Raw genomic sequence first — 18,826 nt, 5'->3', positions numbered from 1 at the left:
TTTAAATGTTTTTATTTAAATTCCAGTTAGTTGCCTTTTTTTAGTTTAAGAATGATGCGTGGGTTTGTAAACTACATCTATATTTTCTCTCTAAAGGTGATTTTCATGTTATAATTATTAAGTCATACACATTATAATTTTTTCAAAAAAATTTCTAAGCATCACTCTTAGTTATGACCAATTGTCATTAAGATGCAGTAAAAAAAAAGACATTCTGTTTAATGTTCAATTTCTAAAAATCTCTTAGCTTATCATGAGACTTCTATCAATGTACATACTATGTGATATTAATCATTATAAGATAAATATTCACAGGATTTGTTATTATAAAAATGTCAAAACAGATGCTAAATGGTATTAAATACTCATTTTTCTATTGAGATAAATGTTGAGTAGAAACTATATATTTCCTTATTAATCACTTATTTTTTTTCAGTGAATTCCAGTTGAAGGTATAAACTGTTTAGACTTTATATTCTCTACATACATTTGCTTCATGAAAAAAAAAAAAAAAAAAACATGACCAACACAGCACCAACTTGGCATCTGGAAATAGCTAACTAACATTTTTAATAGAAGAAATTAAAACTATTATTTTGATATAAATAAAAGTCTTTTGAATCTATGGGGGAAGAAATAATTGTCTTCTAGTTTTGGAGAAATTCAACGAATTACAGTAACTTTTGTCTTCATTCACACCCTTTTGTGGCAAGAAGCTCACAGTATTTGAACCATCAAGTTGAGGAGAAAGTGAATTACTAAAATTATTAAGACAATAATCAATAACTTTGTATGCAATTTACTTTAAACATTTATGATCTTGAGTTGATGAAATATATTCTGATAGAAGACATCATGAAATCAAGAAAAGGTGAGTTTGAAAAAGACATAATAAAGTATAAACTATTGCAACTTTTTCAGAGCTTTGTTAGAACTCACAGTAAGCATAACCTATCATAATAAACTGTATCATTACTTGAAAATATCATGATGATATACCTGAAAAATACAGTATCTTATTAATCAGGACAAATTATAAAGAAAATACAGGTTTAAGGTTTCTTTTTTATTTGACTTTCTCTAACAGAAATATTGGAAGGGATAAGTAAAACCATATTTAAATATTATTTCTTATTTTCCAACTTATTCTGTGCATGAGGAATTTGGAGGTATTTACAGGTATAGCATAAAGCTGTTTTTGTTCTCCAGGGAATCTATGCTTATGGCATATGACATATAGTGTTCAAAGAATTTATTTTTCTTTCCTAATAGGACCTAGTAGGAAACCATCTATTTCTTTAAAAGCAATTTATGACTGTATCCTACAATTTCAAATGTCTGTGACAGTTGTTTTTCTAAAGCAGACCATTAGAACAGAGCATGCCTATAAACCTCAGGTCCCAAAGAGAGGAGTTCCCATCTTGAGCAATTTGATTGCCATGTTATCAGTAACACTTTTCAGGGAAACATTTATAACCACACACTTTGTATTTGAGTTTGTAAAATGGGCATTTTCAGTATGAAAGCCTAAAATTGTTATCAAGTGAGTTGTTTCTTCTGCAAATGTTCTGACAACAGTTTAAAATATTTCAGGTTCTATCTCCTTTTTTAGGCAGGACTGTATTTTCCATTTATAGTGCAAATATAACTTCTACAACAATAATGACAGATAAGCACACACATGCTGAAAAGAGTGAATTTGGTCTAAAACTAATGTCTCTTTCTACATAAATCTTTCATAAATAAAACTTTATTGTGTTCCACTTGTTTACATTGCTAAGCAACATATATTCATTTATTGAACACACCTCAGTTTCAGCAAATTAAGCAGTAACTTACCTAGAGAAGCATTTCAATTTTTTTTCTTATCCTAACTTGAATTTATCCCGAGTTAGAAAGTGAGATATCCAGCATTCAGATTCACTTGGCTCCAGGTTAATTAGAAGGAGCTTTCAGTTCATATAATCTGCCTCAACAATATTCCGAGAGCGCTTTTTTAGTTCCAATCCTAGTATCTGAACTCTTCCAGCAGAGTGTCTTTTTATTTATACACACACTGTCCTTTTCAAAACAAGCAGCCAGCTGGAATGATTCAAACCTCTGTTCAGCACACCGTTAAAATGCAGCTTCCTCCTTGGACACGAGAATTACACCAGGGAGCGGACCGAGTACAGCAAAAAGGCTATGAGAACTATTTAATCACCGGAATACCAGCTGCTCCTGCTCCGCTGTTGCTACTGCTGCTGTGCTTCTTGCTTAGCTGTAGTCGGTCTTTCCCTCCCTCCCTCTTTCTCTCGCATCTCCAGAACTATAAAGGCAGCCCTGCCGGATTATGATTGGCAGAAACCGCCAATTCCTTCAGCTAATCATCCTCAAGACTTTCAAGGACCTGGAGCTGTTGTGCTGTCACGCGGTCAGTGGGATGTTACACATGAATACGTTCCAACAGAAGCTAATTCAGCGATCAGCTGCATTCCTCTCACACCGAGGTGATTGATTAGATGCTCCTTGAGGATTTGCATAATCTTTCATTGTACAGTTGGACAATTTCCTATGAAACTCGAGAGTAGAATTCCACTTTGCAGCCATGACACTGGACCAAAAGAATCTATTGGGTAAAAATGAAAAGTTCAACGCAGGGTCGTCTGTGGTAAATGTGTGCCAGTCAAGCACATGAATTATCAATTCAATAAAAGCTAATGATGAGCAGCAGGACACTTAGAAAAATAGTAGTGAGCTATATACTCTTAAAATTTAATAATAATGTTTTAGACCATAACAAATGGTAAAAGAAGGAGTAGTCGTGTGTGTGTGTGTGTGTGTGTGTGTGTGTGTGTGTGTGTGTGTGTCTGCGTCTGCGTGTCTGTGTGTGTTGTATAGATTGTTTCATTAGTTTAGGTAAATTACTGGATTGTCATGTTAAGGTTCTTTTCTATTCCCAGCATGAACAAAAAATCGTCTCCATGTCTCATTTTTCTACTTGGCCAATATAAGATGAAGATTACCTGCCCTTTGTTCTAACTCATATTAACTCAGAAACATCAATTACATTTATTTGCTTTATGTAAAGTTTTTGAACTTCATTCAAATACATACATGATAAAAGTGAAGCACTTTCAAGTGCATTTCTTTATTTTAAGCTGCATGATTCCTGAGGCTCTTCTTCTTGCTTTGGTACCTTCTTTTAATCTCCACCATTTAAATTAGTGGAATAAAATGTGCTAATTCAATTCAGCCCAAATCCCTCATCGGTTAGAGAACAGAGCTGCAAACTTTTCTCAAACCCAAAGAACCCTTTTGGTTCATATGTGTGTGTGTTTTATTATAAAGAGTTCTACTTGTATTACTGAAGCAGTATCATTGACCCTTTAGGTATGCTCAGTATGTTGCAGGTTGGTGGGAGAGAAGGTGTCCCTCAAAAACACAGCATTTATTGATGATGTGGTCTTCTGGATGAATAATATTAATGCACCCAGTGCTTCTAGTGTTATTATACTGCACAAGGTTTTGAGGGTCAGGTGGTTGTACACATAAGCTAGACAGAAGATTGGAAAAAAATTCAAGCAAATTTAAAAGAATATCTACCAGTTTTTTAATAATGTACAAAGACCATCACTAGTAGATCATGTGACAGTAATTTTTTTCAGACGTACAGGCTGGAAGTATAATAAGGGAAAATTTTATATTTTAAAATTCCTCAAAGAAGAGTTCAGGAACTACTTCTCCCTTTTAAGAATCTTTGGAATGAGAAGGTGCATTGGAAAATCAAATCAGAATTTCCATAGTGATATATACCAAAATTCAAATGGATATATTGCAGTTAATATTCCAGTGATGTCTTAATAAAATAATTATTAATAGAACACTAATGAACTATGCCAAACACCAACGGCTGAGAAACAAAATAAAATAAATTAAAAAGCTGATTGAAGATTTTCCATTTTATGTAGCTTCTTATACTAATAATGCCTTTTTGTTTATTTAAGTTTGGTCATCATTCTTGTTTTAGCTATACAACAATGAAAGGAAAACTTTTTTAAATACTCAAGAGTTCTTTATCCTATTAACATATGTCTACTTCATAACTCAATAAAGAATCCTACTTTATTACAGTAATTTCAGTTATTGCATCTAAATGATGACACAGTTATTCTGATCACAAAACCATGGCATTAAAGCATGGAATAGATTTATATCCTTAGCACTGGTGATAACCATACTTAGTTTTTGATTACAAGTGAAACTAGTTGATCAGTTTTTTCTCCAGTATTATTCCATAAACAATGTCTGTTAGTTAAAGAAATACATTATTATTTGAAGTGAATAGAATAATAAAGTGAAAGCATTTTGACAACGTAAAAGCATTATATGTAATATTAATGGAAGATATTAACATAAAACTCTAGCATAAAATACTTTAAATATCTGTTAAAAACAAAAATATCTGAGATTCTGATTTCAAAAAATGGTAGGAAAAGAACAAGTATACTGTCCTTTTCTCATAATTTATTCATAAATAAACTAAGTCTTGGGGCCAGAGGGACCCACCAGATATACATATGTAAAAATAATGGAAACCAACCACATATTGCTTTCTTTCCTACTCCTATGCAAAGTTGGAAACATTCACACTACTCATATTAAACAATAAAAATAAAATAATCCCCAAAGTACATTGAATAGTTTTCTCATAATTTTCTTTGTATATTATATTTTCTAGTGATTAAAAACCACTTAATTTATGAAATTATTAACTTTTCAATTTCCTAATCTATTATGTGGAGGAAGTGAAGAAAACAACAAATGAGTGATTCTAGGAGGAAATATTTTATGCAAGAGAATATAGGGAAAAATTATTTTCTCAAAGTGATTTTTAAGCACTTTACCTGTGTTCACAATTTATGGGCCTTGCACATAAGTCAAATGTAGCATGTATCCGATTAGCTTGTAACAATACACATTATGCAAAGCGTTTGCCCAACTGCTCATAGTTGAATTCTATTATTTTTCTTTTGACACCTCACGAGGTGTCTATTAAGACACAGGCCCAGAGATATGCCAATCATCAATTATCCTTATTAAAATGAATTGAATTCAACTAACACACTTTTGAAGTTCCTCACATTTTTAATCCAACTGCTATCAAAGTCTCTTTTTTTTTCAACTGAGTTTCCTTCAAAGTTCAAAAAATGTATCATATGCATGGTTTTGAAATTTTAAAACTGAAAAACTTCAAAAATATTCAATAATACCCACTTAAAATGCACATAACATGTGTAAAGTATGTATCAGTGCCCATTTATTAACCAGAAGAAACAGAAAACAAAATCAAGCGTGTTTATTGAAAATGTAAACTCATTTATAGTCAATTCATTTTCACAAAGTCAGAGGGTAATTATATCTACTAACAAAAATATTATAAGAGTTCAGAGAAATTCAGCATATTTAAGACTTTCTAAAATTCTTATGCATTATTTTCTTTACCATTAACTTTTGTTGTTGCTACTAAAGGCATGCATCTAAAATAAATATAAACTCGGGGCGCCTGGGTGGCTCAGTCGGTTAAGCATCCAACTTCAGCTCAGGTCATGATCTCGCGGTCTGTGAGTTCGAGCCCCGCGTCAGGTTCTGGGCTGATGGCTCAGAGCCTGGAGCCTGCTTCCGATTCTGTGTCTCCCTCTCTCTCTGCCCCTCCCCCGTTCATGCTCTGTCTTTCTCTGTCCCAAAAATAAATAAACGTTAAAAAAAATTTAAAAAAATAAAATAAATATAAATTTACCAAGAAAATAATAAAGAAATATTCCCAAGTACCTTACAATTCCTATTAAAAAAAACCTTCACAGGCATGTACACATTATAAATAGAAGATATTATAGTTTTAAATATACATTTTCATTTTTCCAAGTTTCATTTCACTTCCTTAATTCTGTATAAATGACAACTTTGAATAAATACAAGTAATTTAATTTACAATTTAAGCTACTAAAGTTTATGCATGCAGGATTCTGTTACCATGGTACCACTTTCTGTCCTCTTTCCTATCCTTCCTTCCTTCCTTCCTTCCTTCCTTCCTTCCTTCCTTCCTTCCTTCCTTCCTCTCCCTCCCTTTCTTTTCTTTTCTTTTTTCTTTTCTTTTCTTTTCTTTTCTTTTCTTTTCTTCTCTTCTCTTCTCTTCTCTTCTCTTCTCTTCTCTTCTCTTCTCTTTCCTTCCTTCCTTCCTTCCTTCCTTCCTTCTCTGTCATAAGCAACTTTCTAGTTGTCCCACCTAACACAAAAAGGCTCTTACTAACTCTTTTTTTAAAGGAAAAATCATGAATAGAAGAAACTGCTATGCTCAAAGTTTATGCCTGCAGAGAGAAAAGCCTCTAATTGAGCTATGAGTGACTAATACAAAAAGTTTTTGTTTTTTTTTAAGGGGGGGGGAGAAACCCTTTTGCAAGTAATTACTCAAATGAGAACTGCTGTGAGAAAGAAGGAGCATAAAATCAGCTTTGCTTCATAGAAATCATATACATGGTGAAAAGAAAGTAGTGTCATATAGCATTACTTATGTAACAAACACTCCAGACAAATTTAAATGTTATCTTATTACACATCTGGATCTCTTGTTAGCAAATTACTGAGTGAGAAAAAATGGTAACCACAGGTTGGAAGAAAGAATTTTCTTGCCAGTATTACTATAGTGCATTGTTTTAGCAAGAGAGAAATAAGCATGCTAATGCTTCAAATAAATCCTTTGAAGATGCAAAGCTAGATGGGCCAAGTGAGGGAAAAACAATCTAAATAGTCCAATTCCAGTTTGGCAGACAACTGCCTAAAGGAACATGATTTTTAATAAATAGCAGATGTTGGCCAAAACATCATTGAATCACAAAATTCTTTGTTGTGTAATGAAAGGGTAGCACACAAGTGACACCTTGAGTGAGATGAGAAAAGACAGTAGAAACTAAATTTATAAATACCATGGTCTGATCACTGCTATGAAATTTTTAGTGAATTTTTCTTTTTGAGGTTACACAAAGGTGGTTAGAGTTTATAAAGTATATTAATTAGGCCACAACTCCAATGGGAGTCTCTTATCAGAGAAGAATCTTTAAATACCACAAAGTGCTTCAGTGTGAATGGGGTATCTAACAATAGGCAGTTTCACTTTATTTCTTTTCTTTGTAATGTGTTTGCCAAATTTTTTATTGTGCTTTAATGATAATTTCCTTTTGAGTTAGGTCTAACAAATCCAGTCATTTTATATCCTCTGATTTAAAGTCCCAAATGTTCAAAGTAAAAAAATGTACTTGTGGACCAGAAACCTAGCATCATGATGATAAATTTGTAAAAACCCTTTCAGTCATAGAGAGTATTTTGTTTCATCTGTTAGCAAAGTCCTTCTATCTTAGGTATCCCAATATCATTTGTTTTCTGTCTGCTACAGTCCTTTGGGTAAAGGCATCTCATTTATGAGCTACTTCTACTAATGCTCTGATCAGCATGGGAAATCTTAATGTTTCACCAAGCCTTCGTAAATCAGTTTCTGTCCTGTTAGCTCCAATGCCTCACTCTAAATTATCATCACTCTAGGATAATTCACTGGATGCTCCCAGTCTTTCTTCCATTTGGTTTCAGTATAACCATGTATTTTAGGAGGGTGGTGTTGAGAAATACCTCCTTAACCCACTAGAAGTACCAGAAGTACCTTCTGTAACCCACTAGTGGTTAGGTATACAACCACTATTGGTGGTTATCTTCGAGACTATTATCTTAGAGACACACACTATTTTTTTAATTGAAATAGAGTTGACACAAAATGTTACATTAGTATCAGGTGTACAGCATAGTGACTTGACAACTCTGTATGTTATGCTATGCTCACCATAAGACATACACTAATTTTGGGTCTCAATTATAATCTCTGCAATAAAGTCTTTGCTTTTGGGGGACAGAGATCATACTTTGTTTTCTTTTGAGATTTATATCCTCAATACTTGGAGCAGTGCCATGGCACAGAATAGATATTTACACTTAAAAAAAAACTTATGGAGGCACCTGGGTGGCTCAGTCAGTTCAGCGTCAGACTTCAGCTCAGGTCATGATTTCGCTCGGTTTGTGAGTTCGAGCCCCGCATCGGGCTCTGTGCTAACAGCTTAGAGCCTGGAGCCTCCTTCAGATCCTGTGTCTCCTCCTCTCTCTGCCCCTCCCATGCTCATGCTCTCTCTCTCTCTCAATAATAAATAAACGTTATAAAAAAAAAACAAACAACTTATGAATGAATGAATGAACAAATGGTGGCAACTCAGGGTTAGGAAATGGGGAAGGGGTGCACTAAGATTTTGCATACAAATGTATTTCCAATGCAACCATTGCACTAGCTCTATATTCCATGAATTGAAGCAACAGCTAATTTCAAAACAAAGATGCAGAGATGCATTAAAAGCAATTTTCCCTAGATTAAAAAAAGCCCAGATTAGTTTTTCATTTTGGAACCCATGTCATTAAAATCTCCCTAGTATTACTCATGAATAAAAATATTTTAGTAAGAATAAAATCTTCTTTTCTTCTTTAAATGTTAATATTATATATACATATATATAATTTACTTTGGATTTACAGATTCAAAAGAATGACATTGTCAATTCTAAATTCTCCATCATGTAATATGATTTGTCTATCTTCTATATTATAATAAGCATCATATTATTTTAGGGCTATAATTCAAGTTTTTTTCTTTCTGAATAGGAGTTATCATACATAAAATAATTATAAACTAACTGGAAATAGATTCGGTACTCTGAAGATAGAGATATTTTACTAAAAGAACAAAACAAATACTTGAATGTAATATAAAATAAAATAAATGAAGCAAAACAAGTTATGTAACAAATTAAGTAAAATAATACTGTAAACACATTTCATAATAAAGAAATGATAAATTTGTTTGCCAGCTCGGCTGTTTATATCTTTTTGAGAGTAAGGAAGAGCACAGTAATTAAATTAAGATGGGAAAAAGAAGCATGTGATGACCACAGAAGTATGTCAAAAAATATACTTATCATCCTGCTAAAATCTACAATATTTTAGGTTCCCATAGAGGGCAATATTGTATAAAAGATGGTGAATCAAAAATCTGCCAATTCATCTCTGTTGATATGCTTTAAAGAAAACTGCTGTTACCATAAATTTGATGCTGTACTTCCCCTCAAGCTCTGACTAATATATAAAATGATGCACACAAAAACACAGAGCAGACACTCATCAAAAGCAAAGAAAATTCATTTGGTATCCTACTTACTGGTAGATTACCTGAGTGAATTACCTCCAGTTTCACCTACATTGGACTCAATCCCTGAATCTAGATAGTAGATTGCAATCTATAATATAATTATTTAGTCTAGTGGAAATATTAATGAAATAGTGCTTTCCTCAGTGCCTGGAAAAGAAAGGTAAACTACAAATAAGATGAAAGCCATGTCTATATGTGAAATCAAGCATCACTCAATCACAAAAATCTCTGTTGTGTACTGAAAGGGTAGTACATAAGTGAGACCCAAGATGAGGTAGGAGAGGACAGTGGACACTAACCAGAGATATAACTATAGTGTAGGGATGGGGTATGGAGAATGCAAAATTACACTTAGCTATGGTTGCTTTGCCAGAAGTCCCTTCTGCTCAGAGATGCTAAATATCATTACAACTTTGAAGCATTTAGTCTCAAATGACTTTTATAGTAACTGCTAGTTTGAATTGAGTTTATACTGAAAGCAGTGAAGGAGGCATGATATTAATTTAAGTATCCAGTCATCTATAAATTTTAATACACGTGGTGATATGGAGTACAAGGAATTATGGGGCATGCTCTGGTAGTCTATCAGCTATGACTCAGGTGCAATTCTAAAAGAGAGATGGCTTTCTAAGTTCCCCTGTGTTATGGAAGGTCCTTTCCAAGATTATTGTGATGATATTGTATAGGAAGTATTTTAAAACTGGGGCACCTGGGAAGCTCTGAGCTCTTGCTCTTTGTCCCTCCCCCAGTTATACACTCTCTCTCCAAAATAAAATAAACATTTTTTTTTTAAATTACAAAAACAAAGGAAGTATTTTAAGGCTAACATAAATTAATTAAAATGAATAAACTATATCATATTTTTAGTTCCTTAGTCATAAGAAACAGAAAACTAGATTTTTTTTAAGTTTATTTATTTATTTTGAGAGAAAGAAAGAGCAGAAGCGGGGATGAGGGGGCAGAGAGAGGGAGAGAGGGTGAACCCAAAGCAGGGTCCACACTGTCAGTGCAGAACCCACAGCAAGGCTCGAACTAACAAATAGTGAGATCATGACCTGAGCTGAAATCACCTTAACCAACTGAGTCACCCAGGCTCCCGAAAACTAGATATTTTATTTAGGATATTACTTCATACATAAGGGTCAAATCAAAGTAAAATGAATTGTTTAGTTCAAATTGCCATGCTAATCTTTAAAATAAAGTTTATTACTTATCAAGCACTGCTTCTGAAGTGTAAATAATTTAATATTCTCCCGTCAGCCAAACTAACTACCAAACTAAGGGGTATGTGTATGTATTTGCAATTAAGCAAAAACTTGTCCCAGATTTCTTAATCTGGTTTATGTCCCTATCTCATATCCCATATTACCTTGGAAGGAATTATTCCTCTAGCGTTAATCATTATCTGGCCTGGCCCTCAAATCTCCACTGTTAAGGTGATATATTAAAGGAGGCTATTTGTTAAACTTGATATTCTCAGTCACTGCAGTCAGCCAAAGCCTGTTTCAACATGCTTACTATTATTATACATTCAATACCAAAATTATGTTATCTTCAAGTCATTTATAAGTACTTCAGAATTTACAAAAGATGTTCTCATAGATTGTTTTGAGTCTCACGATGATCCTGTGATTAGTGCAGTATTGCCTACATTGTAAATTGAGACACAAGGAGCAAATCTGGAATCTGCAAATGGACTCATCAATTCCTAGCCTTGTTATCTTTTCATTACACGAAAGAGTTTCTCTGAATGAATCATCTAGAGAATGATCTTTTATATAACTCTGTAAGCTGGATGGCCTTTCAGGTGGCCATCTAAAACCCTGTACTCTGTCATACACTAGGTGAAATGTAGATAGAAGAGGAATCAAGCTCTCAATATTTCAAAATGGCAAGTTGACAAGAAGTTGGCAGGATTAAAATTTCAGTATCTATTCCACAAATATCTTGTACACAAATACGTACCTAGTATTAGAACTGGCCTAAAGGCCTATCTATATAGCAAGAAGGATTTAAGGCTAGGCTTTAGAACAACTAAGCATATGGGGAATTGCAGTTATTGAAATATGCTAATGGAAATAACATGAAGGAAATCTGTAAGATTTCATTTTCTGTATACTTTCATTTAAACCATACAATTTATTTTTCTGGTGTGAAAAAGAGAGACGAACCAGAGAATTTTTCATATGCACCCATGATGTTACTGGTTATTAAATTTATGTGACACACACACACACACACACACACGCACACGCACACACACACACACACACACAAACTGAGACAAGTTTCTTAAGTTCTTACTATGACTATGTGCAGTGAATGTGATGCTTTCTATTTGTTCTATCCCTTTCTTTTCCTTTCCATTCCATTCCATTGCATTCCATAAAAATTTTGAAATGGTGACATTAATCTATTAATGTAAATGCACATAATGAGCCATGGCTTACTTTTAAAAGATACAACTCTGGATTCATTATATAACTATACAATACTGAATATAAAAAAGATAAAGTCATTTCAATGTTTTTATAATTGGAACTTTTTCTTAATTTTCCATTTAGCTGACTATTTTTATAACCTTAAGAGAATACCTTTTTTATTTCATAAAGCAACTATCAATAGATGATGCTATTCTTTGGAGAATACAGAGCCAAAGAGGTAGACCAGGTTAACATATGAACATAGAAACAAATGGGACTTTCAATTATACACTAATAACACTGGCCTCTTAACGTAGAGAACAACAGAGTAATTAATATATTAATACTCTTTGGGACTTTAATTGTTTGCAATTATAAATTTATAGACTAACACTTAGAAATCCCAAACTTCCAATTAAAGGGAGAAATGAGTTGCCAAAAAGTCATGGAAGGAAGCACTCTGTATTTTTTCATTATTTGTGGGAAAACAAAAAAAGTTTATACTTCATTGCATCATAGAAATCTTACAGCTACCTTATAAGGCTAGAATGATTTTAGAGTGCCACTTAAACTCATTTTAATTGTGTACTGTCTTTAGTGACAGTATTTCCAACCTAATTCTAAAGTAAACAAATAAACAAACAAACAATGCTTTTCTTTTGTGAAATGCGCAGCTATAATTTAAGGGAAAAACTAAGTGCTTCACAATTAAGAGAGGAACGTAGTGGGATGCATTATTGACCCTACTTCTTTATTCCTGCCAGTATTAAAGTCTTTTGTCATGTGACTTTGTAGTTATTCCCAATAAAAAGGCTACCTTATTTTCTCACCCTTTCATTTTTAGTTCTGTTACATGAGGGATTTTGGCTAACAGAATGAAGAGAAAGTAATATTATGCTAATTCCAAGCTGAATGCCTGAGAGGCATTATACGTTTAAACTTCCTTTCTTGTAACTCCATTACTGTAAGAAGGATATGCCTGCCTGGCATGTGGATCAACATTGCCCAGCTAAGATGTCCTAGCCAAGTACAGCTTAAAGCAAAGCCCCTAGTTGACCTGTAGATGAATAAACAAACCTAATCCATACTAGCAAAACCTAGCTATATCAGCTGATTCATGATCAACACAGAGCAGAAACAAACTGTATTAATTCAATGGATGTGAAACTAAATGCAGCTTTGAGTTACATATTAGTATTGCCCTCATTACATAAATAATAGTAAAATAGATAATATAGTAATTAATTCACTTTTAGTACTACATTTTTTGCAGTTATGGAGTTTTAGATAAGCACTTTGGAGACAAAATATTCACAATTTTAAGGGATAAAATAAATGTATTTAAGCTGCTGAATTTTGGGTAGTTTGTTTTACAGAATTATTTAACTGACACCTTAAGTTGCTTTCTTCTGTGTCTAAAGCCATTTTGAAAAGATCTTATTCTACTACTCAATATATAGATGATGTGAACTGAAACAAGAAAAAATGATCATACATTTTCTTAGCATTAGAATTACAGATTTTGAAAATAGCAAGATTTCTTTAAAAAATACACCTTTTAAAACGTGAGTACTTTTTCAAAGTTTTATTTAAATTCTAGTTAGTTAACATACACTACAATATTGGTTTAAAGAGTAGAATTTAGTGATCCATCCCTTATAACACACAGTGTTCTATATAATAAGTGCCTCCTTAATACCCATCACCCATTTAGCCCATCCCCCCCACCTACTTCTCCTCCATCAATTCTCAATATGTTCTCTATAATTAAGAATCTCTTGGGGCGCCTGGGTGGCTCAGTCGGTTAAGCGTCCGACTTGGCTCAGGTCACGATCTCGCGGTCCGTGAGTTCGAGCCCCGCGTCGGGCTCTGGGCTGATGGCTCAGAGCCTGGAGCCTGCTTCTGATTCTGTGTCTCCCTCTCTCTCTGCCCCTCCCCTGTTCATGCTCTGTCTCTTTCTGTCTCAAAAATAAATAAACGTTAAAAAAAAATCTCTTACGGTTTGTTTCCCTCTCTTTTTCCCCGTCTTCCCCTATGGTCATCTGTTTTGTCTCTTAAATTCCACATATGAGTGAAATTATATGGTACTTGTCTTTCTCTGACTTGTTTTGCTTAGCATAGTATAGTCTAGCTCTATCCACATCGTTGCAAATGGCAAGATTTCATTGTTTGTGATAGCAGAAAAATATTCTATCATATATCTATATATATGTATGTGTGTGTGTGTGTGTGTGTGTGTGTGTGTGTGTGTGTGTATCCCCCACATCTTCTTTATCCATTCATCAGGTGATGGACATTTGGGCTCTTTCCATCATTTGGTTATTGTTGATAATGTGGCTATAAATGCTGAGGTACATGTGTTCCTTCACATCAGTATGTTAGTACCCTTTGGGTAAATACCTAGTAGTGCAATTGCTGAGTTGTAGGGTAGGGCTGTTTTTAACACTTTGAGGAATCTCCATACTGTTTTTCAGAGTGGGCTACACAAGTTTGCATTCCCACCAGCAGTGTAATAGTGTTCTCCTTTCTCTGCATCCTTGCCAACATCTGCTGTTTCCTGTGTTGCTAATGTTAGCCATTCTGACAGGCATGAGTTGGTATCCCATTGTGGTTTTGATTTGTATTTCCTTGATGATGAGTGATGTTGAGCATCTTCTCATGTGTCTGTTGGACATCTGGATGTCTCCTTTGGGAAAATTTCTATTCATGTCTTCTGCCCATTTCTTAGCTGGATTATTTGTTTTCTGGGTGTTGAGTCTGATAAGTTCCTTATAGATTTTTGATACTAACCCTTAATCTGATATGTCATTTGCAAACATCTTTTCCCATTCTACAGTCTGCCTTTTAGTTTTGTTGATTATTCCCATCACTGTGCTCAAGGTTTTTATCTTGATGAAGTCCTGATACTTCATTCTTGCTTTTGTTTCCCTTGCCTCCAGAGATGTGTCTAGTAAAAAGTTGCTAAGGCCAAGGTCAAAGAGATCGATTTTGATGGTTTCTTTTCCCACACTGAGGTCTTTCATCCATTTTGAATTTATTTTTGTGTATGGTGTAAGAAAGTGGTCCAGTTTTATTCTTCTGCATGTTACTGTCCAGTTTTCCTGACACCTTTGTTGCATAAACTGTCTTTTTTCCCCCATTGGATATTCTCTCCTGCTTTGTCAAGGATTAGTTGACCGTATAGTTATGGGTCTATTTCTGGGTTTTCTATTCCATTGACTTCCAAGTCTGTTTTTGTGCCAGTGCCATACTGTCTTGATGACTATGCTTTGTAATATAGTTTTAATTCTGGAATTATGATTCCTCCAGCTTCACTTTTCGTTTTCAAGATTGCTTTGCCTATTTGGGGTATTTTGTGGTTTCATACAAATTTTAGGATTGTTTGTTCTAGCTCTGAGAAAAGAGCTTGTGGTATTTTGACAGAGATTGCATTAAACGTGTGGATTGCTTTTGTAGTATACACATTTTAACAATATTTGTTCTTCCAATTCATGAGCATGGAATGTTTTTACATTTCTTTGTATCATCTTCAATTTCTTCCATAAATGTTCTATCATTTTCAGAGTACAGATCTTTCACCTCATTTGTTAGGTTTACTCCTATGTATCTTACGGTTTTTTGTACAATTGTAAATGGAATCAATTCCTTGATTTTTTCTGCTGTTTCATTATTGGTGTATAGAAATGCAACAGATTTCTGTTCATTAACTTTATATCCTGTGACTTTGCTAAATTTTTGTAGTAGTTCTAGCATTTTTTGGCAGAGTCTTTCAGGTTTTCTTTTCTTTTTTTTTTTGACGTTTATTTATTTTTGAGACAGACAGAGACAGAGCATGAACGGGGGAGGGTCAGAGAGAGGGAGACACAGAATCTGAAACAGGCTCCAGGCTCTGAGCTGTCAGCATAGAGCCCGACGCGGGGCTCGAACTCAGGACCGTGAGATCATGACCCGAGCCTAAGTCGGCCGCTCAACCGTCTGAGCCACCCAGGCGCCCCTTTCAGGTTTTCTACATAGAGTATCATGTTGTCTGCAAATAGTGAAAGTTTGACTTCTTCCTTGCTAATTTGGAGGCCTTTTATTCCTTTTCGTTGTCTGATTGCTGAGGTGAGGACTTCCAGTACTATGTTAAATAACAATAGTGAGCATGGACATCCCTGTCTTGTTCCTGACTGTAGAGGAGTTCTCAATTTTTCCCCATTGAGGATGATATTACCTGTGAGTAAATTTCAAGATTTTTCTTTCTTTTGGTTAGGTCTGTCAATCTCCATGGAGCAAACACATTCTATATTTCCTAACAAATTTGCTTTTTATTGCAAAGGTAAAGATGGATTAAAAAAAGAAATGTCACTCATCAACTCAATAAAATTTGTTTCCCCCTGTAAAGATATGGAATAAAATCCACATAAAAAATTTAAAGGGGCACATGGGTGGCTCAGTAGGTTAAGCATCCAACTTTGGCTCATATCATGATGTCATGGTTTCTGAGTTTGAGCCCCATGTTGGGATCTGTGCTGACAGCTCAGATCCTGGAGCCTGCTTTGGTTTCTGTATCTCCTCTCTCTCTCTCTGCCACTCCATGGCTCATGCTCTGTCTTCGCTCAAAAATAAATAAACATTTTAAAAAATTTAAAAAAATACAAAGAAACCAAACCTTTTTTGCTTTGGTACCAAGTGATCCTAAATTTACAAAGAAAGATTTCCTTTTTGACTGATGAAAGGCTAGATAATCATCAATTTTACTGTAAGGGAACAATTGTGAAGAAAGTAGATTTAGTTATAATAAAATGCATTAATAACTGAAGTTATTAATATAACTTCAACATAAGTTTTCATGTTGGAGTGATTTAGTCTGTTTAAAGTGAGACAAATTAGTATTTCACGAATTCGTACTTACAGGATCATTTTTCTTTGCTCAGTAAAAAATACTAAACAAAGAAACAAACAAACAATAGCCTCAGAATTTGATTCCTAACTTCAACAAGGTAGCTGTTGGTTTGCCATCTCCCCTTTCTGTTAAATTAACTGAACATATGTTCATACTTTCATATAAGAAATACATTGACAAATGGTTAGTACACATCAAATCTCTCACCTTTTGATTCTAAGAAATAGGAATAATAATAACTCAAATGATAATATCAAGTAGGAATAATGATCATGACAGTAACAGTGCTACCACTCATCTCACCAAGCAGCCTCAGTGACAATAACAAGCAGCCACTATTTCTTGAACCCTCACAAGGGTCAGGCAATGTGCTAAATTATTTGAGCTTCCATTGTTCAAATTTTTAAACAAAACCAAGGTCAAGATGGAATAGGATCTGGAATAGGACATAGGTAATGCAAATATCAGCATTTATACTCCACAATGAGTTGAGGAATGAGAATAAGAAGAAGAAAAAAGGGAGAGGAGGAGCAAGTAAGAACAGAATAGATATGATGCTGTAGCCTCGTGATAATAATTATAGCACATTGAATGAGCTTGGTATCTTTTAAGCAATTTACTTTTATTAACTTACTTAATCCCTGTGGAAAAACCTGCCTGATAAGAATACAAACAACGATATTGGAGCACTGAGGGGTTAAGTATCTAGTTTGCCCAAGCTGGTAGGTTTGGTATCTGAACTTAATTGTCCAGCTCCTGAGCCCATGGTTTTAACCTCCTGCTACTCACATAGAGAAGCAGCATCCAGTTTTCTAAAATGGCAAGACTTTTACTCTTTCACTCCATACTCTTCAAAGCACTATTAAATCTTCCAATGACTTACATTTCAAAATGTCTGAATTATGAAACACAGAATAATGCCTCAGTGGAAAACAAAGCAAAACATTAAATCATTACTAAGATAACTTTAGAGGCAATGCACTAAAGGAAGGAAAAGCCATGCCAGACAACAATCAATAAATTGAAAACATCAATAGCAAATTAAAAAGAATGCCAGAATAAAATTTAAGAATGTAGCTAGTCATATGAGGGGCCTATAAGCAAACCTATAAAATCTGATTTAACATGGAATGTCCTAGTTGATTCCTGCTTTGGGCTTCCTATCTGCCTGGTTTAGCATTTTCCTGGATTTTTCATCTTTAAACAAAATATAAGCATTAATATCTTAATAAGCCAGCATGAGATTGATGGAGTCCCACTTGCTATGCCAGCTTCTGCCATATTGTTCTCTTGTATCATGTCAGACATATATGCAAAGCAGAGTTCTTACTTCAACATGTGGTTAAATATGAGAGACTATTAATAGTAATGGTAATTAATAGTAATAATACCCTTCTTTTTGGTCTTTTCATGGGCTATTCCAGTCTCAATTTAACTCCCACCTCTCTTTTGAGCACAGCATTCTGAATATTTGCTGATTAAATGAAGGTGCTTGGGTACTAGTAGTCAAGAACCTGATTTATGCTGCTGGGATGCCTTGGAGAGTGTTGAAGCCCACCAGATGTAGGGAGCCACCAGAATGCCAGTCAGTTGGATTGGTGGGAAGTAGAATTTATTATCTTCATAAATGTGAAATATATTTTCACATATAATAAAGAATATGTGGGTAATAAAGAATAAAGAGCCCTACCATAGGGTTTGAAGAGATTATAGATAGTAGTTAAAATATTCTTGCTACAGTGTTTTTGCAATATATTTCATGCAATAATGTGCAATTATTTATATTACTACTTGAAAATGCTTTTGTATTTTGCAGTAATGCTTTTCTGTAGCAATGAGATAAAGAGTTCATGTACAGTGAAAAAATTATTTAATTTGTTTAAAAAATTCAATAAAATGTCAACATTTATCATCTACTAAGACTACTGTGTTATCATTTCCGATTAAGACAATCACAGCAAATCTGCTATATTAGCCCTAGGATCTATTTAAACATTATAGTTAATTTAATTAGAATGTGCCCTAAGATGAGAATTTATCATACAGAACCCCGAAAAGAAAAATTTACATATCATTTTATGAAGTGTGAGTTTTCATTCAGATCATATGAATTCTCCTAAATTAACTTTTACCGTTTTCAATAAAAGGTTTCTTCTGTATGAAATAAGATGTTAGTATTGGCCCTTTAGAAAAAAAATAATGACACAAAAAGTTAAAATGATGTCATTTGATGATAGCACATTC

General features: G+C 34.0%; 1 protein-coding gene across 6 annotated transcripts in view; it reads right to left on the bottom strand.

Moving 5' to 3' along the window:
- Positions 1-18,826, bottom strand: part of LOC106977308 (bifunctional heparan sulfate N-deacetylase/N-sulfotransferase 4) — a 382,499-nt gene that overhangs the window by 278,061 nt on the left and 85,612 nt on the right. For 5 of the 6 annotated variants that reach the window (XM_053217011.1, XM_053217016.1, XM_053217014.1 and 2 more), the window contains one exon: positions 1,840-2,608. The exons of the other annotated variant lie outside the window; for it this stretch is intronic. The gene's annotated coding sequence lies outside the window, so the exon portion shown is untranslated. The remainder of the gene's footprint in view (positions 1-1,839; positions 2,609-18,826) is intronic. 6 annotated transcript variants of the gene reach the window in all.

Source organism: Acinonyx jubatus, chromosome B1 (assembly GCF_027475565.1).
Source record: "Acinonyx jubatus isolate Ajub_Pintada_27869175 chromosome B1, VMU_Ajub_asm_v1.0, whole genome shotgun sequence".
In the NCBI taxonomy this organism is placed as follows: Eukaryota; Metazoa; Chordata; class Mammalia; order Carnivora; family Felidae; genus Acinonyx; species Acinonyx jubatus.
The sequence above is the reverse complement of the archived record's forward strand: the minus strand, read 5'-3'. Positions and strand labels throughout refer to the sequence as shown.